A 6000-nucleotide genomic window follows, 5' to 3' on the forward strand; every position below is an offset into this window, starting at 1 on the left:
CATAGTGGAAAGAAAAAAACCAACAACAAATAAAAGACAAATCGAGTAAGTAAACAAACAGACAAACTAAAAACAATGGCAAACAACAACAAAAACAACATCATATTACAATGAAAAAGATAATAAATGTGAAGAGCAACTAAACAGTATGGACTGACTGGGGCAATAACTTAAAAGAAAGGGGGTTGAGTGAATGAAAGTGAGAAAGGCATAGATAGATAGATAGATAGATAGATAGATAGATAGATAGATAGATAGATAGATAGATAGATAGATAGATAGATAGATAGATAGATAGATAGATAGATAGATAGATAGATAGATAGATAGATAGATAGATAGAGAGATAGATAGAGAGATAGAGAGGGAGTGAGAGTGCAAATAATTATTATAATAATGACAATGATAATGATAATAACAACAACACAACAATATATAGTAATAATACTAATAGTCAGCCACAATGACAGTAAGAAATAATTCAATATTTATAATAATTTATATCAATTCATATCAATCAGTGTTTATAATTTATTTAATTGATTTAAATTAACCCTTTCATGCATTAATTATGAGAACCTTAGTCTAGATTTTTTTTGTCTTGAGTGTTTTTATTCCTCCTTAGGCATGAAAAAAATAATATGATCCGAGTTTTTTTTTTTTCGTTTTTTTTTTTTTTTCATGGAGTTACAAAAATGTCCAGCCTTTTAATTTTTGAAGTAAAGAAATGTGTTTAAAACCCAATATCAGAAAGTGATATGAAAACAATGCTGCTAATCTGATGTTTTCTCACATTTTAACATATTCTAATGCTAGTTATTACTCACTTCATGGATATAATATACAACAAAAAAAAAACAAAAACTTTTTGTCTTACAAACAATTGATTTACACTAAAACATATTACTGCAGATCAGGTTTATCAAGAACAGCAAAGTTACAGTAATGCTATGAATTGCAGTGTATGGGATGATGCATTAGTGTCCACTGTGTTGGCTGATATGGAACTAAAACAACACAACCCATGAATATACAAGGAAACAGCTTTGAACAACTGTTCACTGTAGTGACCACTATGCATGAAAGGGTTAATATGGCTATGGGGGGTGTAAGTATATCATAAGTTTACATGAACATCTATCTGACAGACATCTACTTTTTCTTAGACTTGTATATACTTGCATACTTCCAAATCCACCTTTCTGTCCATTATCCAACAACACACTCCTCTGCAAAAGCCTGCAAGTAAAGACAGTAAGAAAACTATTATCTGGAACAATAATTGTAAGTGTAGTGACAACTTTCATTTAGCCAAAAACATATTAACCTAAATAAATAAATAAATAAATTCCTTCGATGTCCTTGCTGCATATGTTGTATGACACTGGACTGACATGGATGTAAATTGTAATCTGTCTGGTTGGAAGGGGTGGTAATTCTGATTATTCAAGTATTGAGCCCCATTTGACATGCACAGGTTTTACTTAGTATTTTACAGTAACAATGGGATCTCTTACAGTTTTTATGTCATTTTATGCATCTTGTGCAACAGAAAAAAGTTGTCTTATGCATGTTTATCACAAAGGTGTGAATATATCCTGCACTCGTGTGGTATATATTTTCCTTGCAACCATATATGTAGAGTGTGACCTTTTCTTAGAGTCCAATGGTTTCCTCTCTTGTCAATCTTTCTTGTGACCTCTATTTTTCCCTGAGTGAACACTTAAAACACAGCAGGCTAAAAAGTTTACAGAGCCCACCAGCATAAGGGGGAATCTGGCATTAAGTAAGGGTAAATTTGTTTTATCTGGAGCATAAACAGGGTCCTTAACTCCATTATGTTGTTTCTCTGGGGGGCAGTTATAGAGTCGGACCTGTACAGCCTGAGTAGGAACCCACTGAGGGGAGGAGATGGCTATCAGGTGCCACAGGGCAGATGGGGGGACCGTTTTTATCAACGCACACGCTGTAATGGGGTCTTCCTGTGAGGGGGCCTGAGGAGTTTCTTTTGACACAGCTTTCATGTGTTCTTTTCCTGTCGTGTGTGTGTTGTGTGTTGTATGATCAGAGAAAGTCACTGTGGACCATTAGGCCTCCGCACGCATGCATACGAGCACACATCTGGATATGCTTCCCCCTGAAACAGTCATACATACATCCAGTGACCTCTTAATACCATTTGAACACTTTCAGATAAACCCAGTTAAAGCTTTAAATTGGTGTAATAGCCACCACTTTGAGAGTGCTATACAATATACAAAACAAACACACCTGCTCATGCCTTATCACCAGTGTTAGGAGTAATGCCTTACAAAAGTAATGCATTACAGTAACAGATTACTTTTTTGTTCTAATGCAGTAGTAAGGCATTACTAATCATGTTCAAAAGCACTTGTGTTACAACACACTTTTTGCCCATAATTTAATTGTGCAAATGAAAAAACAAAAACAAAAACAAAGCAAAAAAAAAAAACCAGTAACATCATGAGACCTTAAGGAGTCAAAGGAAAGTTCTATTTCCTGTTGGTGTTCAGCCAATGGGTGAAGATGGCAGAAGACAGTACATTGGCCACATGGATGTACATGCTCATTACCAGGGGTCTCAAACTCAAATGACCTGGGGGCCGTTGGAGGTAGAGTTTGGGTCAGGCTGGGCCGCATTAAATATTCCACAAAAGAAGGGTTTCTTTACTTTACACCCAGCTAGTAACATGCACTTTTTGATGAACTTGCTTTCTTTGAATGTCTTTCCAGCCCTAGCAATCATTTCACTCACCACGTAGCTGCTTCGACTACTGCTTCATTCTTTTTGTTTGCTTTCTTGAATAAATCTTATTTCCTCAATAGACGTTTTTTGAGATTGGCGACTCGGTTCTTCCTCTCATCTCCCTGATATTTTGTAAACTCCTCAGCATGTCTAGTTGAATAATGACATCAGACGGTGGCACATTTTGACAGAGACATGACCGGAACTGGTGATGACAGATATTTTCCACCCACTTGGTGTCACTCCAGAATATGTTTCAATTAAGTGACTGCTAGCGTGTTCTTTTGTTGGAAGCTCCAAGAATAAGTCCAGATTCGTCTCGGTCTCATTTTTATAAATTTATTTAGACTTGATCTGATCACAAACAAGGCATTACGTTCATATTTCCCCAGGTACTTCACGGTTGGCTAGCTTGACAACCGCTGACAACAAATGCCACCAGAAGCTGTCACGAGACTATCTATGGTAGCCCATAAGTGATAAAATAAATAAAATAAAAGCGTGACAAGACTCAGCAAAATGGTGTGTTTGAGAACCACATGCAGGCCTAAACTTTGATGTCAAGTAGAGGGCCACAAAATATCATCCCGTTGGCCTCAACAGGCCCCCAGGCCATGAGTTTGAGACCCCTGCACATTACTAACCCTAACCCTGTTTTCAAGAAGCTAGTTAGCATGATCCCTGTGATCAGAAATGACAAGATAAGCTAACATTTTTATGATTAGTTAGAATTCTTTATCAATTGCAGATTCATCTACTGGCACCCTCGCTGCTGCGCCCCTTGTCCGAAAATGTGAATTGTAGGAAAAATGCAAGCGTTCCTGCTGGGAATTGAACATCGTAGATCGCAGCGTCACTTACCGAGCTATCAAGGTCAAGGTCAAAGTAACTTTATTTTTACTCGTGAGTAGATTTTTTCTGCAGTAACAGGAGAGGGCACCTGCATTATATAACATTAAGACTGTAATGGTCTGAGTACAAAAACTGAACCCAAATACAAGACCCAGACACAGACGTAAAAGTTTACAGTGTTTATTAAACACAAGGTTAACTGACAAATCTCTGAAAGTGTTAATAAGCAGAATCTTGAAGACACAGCGTTCTGGGTTCTTCACGGGGTTTGTGAAGTGGACCGGAGATGGGACCACATAGTCTGGACCGGTAAAACACGTTGGGAATCCGACTAGGGGAGAGCAGAGGGAAGTCAGTAACAGAACCAGGTCATACACGGGCAGGCAGATGGAAAGGCAACGGGACACAGGGAAAAGGCTAGCTCATGTACCGTAAAAACAGGCGAAGAGGTCGGTCACACGTAGAATCGTTGGAGGTAGAAGCACAGACAAAGGTTAGGCAAAAAGCAGGAGTCAGGGAAGGCAAACCGGGTCAAAAACAGACAGGCAGGCAGACAGACAGACAGACAGACAGGATCCAAAAAACACTGGTAAGTAAAGCACGGAGGCAAATACGAACCAGCAACGAACAGGGGAAAACACAGGGCTTAAATACACAAGAGGGAGGGAAGACAATGAGACACAGGTGGAACGAATCAGGGCGGGGACAGGTAATCACGCAGGTGACACAGATTAGGGACAGGAAGCAAAGACACCAGACATGACACACGAGGAGAACTTAACAAAATAAAACAGGAAGTGACAGACAAGACGAACAAGACAGACAAAACCAGACTAACGTCTGGGGACAGATGTGACAAAGACAAAACAAAGCACAGACACAGAGGACATTAACACTACGAGGCACTATGAGAGTTTGGTTTCGACCAGCTCTATATGTGTTATGAGATAACTTGTGTTACGATTTGGCACTATATAAATAAAATTTGATTGACTGATTAACAAATACCCATGGGCAAGTACTCTCAGAGGCTCACTGATCTGGAGTAAGCTAAAAATAAAATTAAATATCAAATATGTATATATATATATATATATATATATATATATATATATATATATATATATATATATATATATATATATATATATATATATATATATATATATTATTGATTTATTTCAAACATGGATATGATACAACCTTCCTGATTACTACTATTTTACTTCTTTGCACAACATAATATAGAAATGAAAATTCAAGGAAGCATAAAATAATGATACACGCAAAAAGAAAAAGCAAAAAGTCATATTCGAAAAGGAGTGAGAAAAAGCATAGCTTATTAGCTCTCACCCCTTCAAATTAAAATACCAGAACAAAGAGAACGTCAAACTCTAGAAGGCAGTAAAAGGTTAAAAGGTTAAGAAGCGCACACCGACTTAAGCTATCTTTCCATTTGTACTTCAGGATGCAAATGTATGCATCCCAAAGCTCTCCTATCTATTGTATTGGGGGGGGGGGGGGTTCTACCATTTATGACAAGAGTCTGTATGTAACTCAAAAGTAATACAGTAATCATGCGACACATTACACTTCTGAGACAGTAATGGTGTCAGGTAAGGAATCACTTTTTTTTTCACAATTTTTTATTTATTTCTCATTTTTATCAGTACAATACAATATCAGGAAAAGAAACAAAAGAACAGAAAAACAAACAAATTAGAAGGAAGGAATTACTTTTAAATAACAGTAACAAGTAATCTGTGATGTACTACAGTTTGGAAGTAACTTGCACAACACTGGTTGTCACATTAGTTGTAGACCAATTTCCTTTCAGTTATAAATGAATATATTGTATTTGGAGGATTCTTGATGAATATGAAGCGAGTGGTCTCTATTCCGTTCTCTCTGATATACTGCAGGCTGTAATCAAAGTAAGTATTAGCCGTATCTGATGATGCATCCCGAGTGTGTTGAATTTAAAGTTTGGTTGACATACCCATAAAGATTTTACAGCTGTGTTTAGGAGAGGCCTTGTCTTTGAGTTCTAGCGGTTTGACTTAGCGATGTATCAGCTGCTTCAAGTTAACTCTGTCCAGGTGGGGCACGCCCACTTGCATCCCTTCAATAAAAAAACGGAGCACATCGATGGCCAGTAGAAACAGAACAAGAGAGGCAGAGACAAGAAGAAAGAGCAGAAGATCGTTGGCTATGTAAGCAACTATGTAATCAGGATTCAGAAATCACCTGGACTCTGGCCAGCTGTGATTTATACAGGAGTTAGGTTTGGAAGAGGGTCTGTTTGGATGAGGGTCTGAGGTCCGCGGAGGGGAACGGGGGCTCTAATTCAGACCAGCCTCTAGTCAAAGTAACAGTTAACA

This window comes from Sphaeramia orbicularis, chromosome 7 (assembly GCF_902148855.1).
Source record: "Sphaeramia orbicularis chromosome 7, fSphaOr1.1, whole genome shotgun sequence".
NCBI classification, from domain to species: domain Eukaryota; kingdom Metazoa; phylum Chordata; class Actinopteri; order Kurtiformes; family Apogonidae; genus Sphaeramia; species Sphaeramia orbicularis.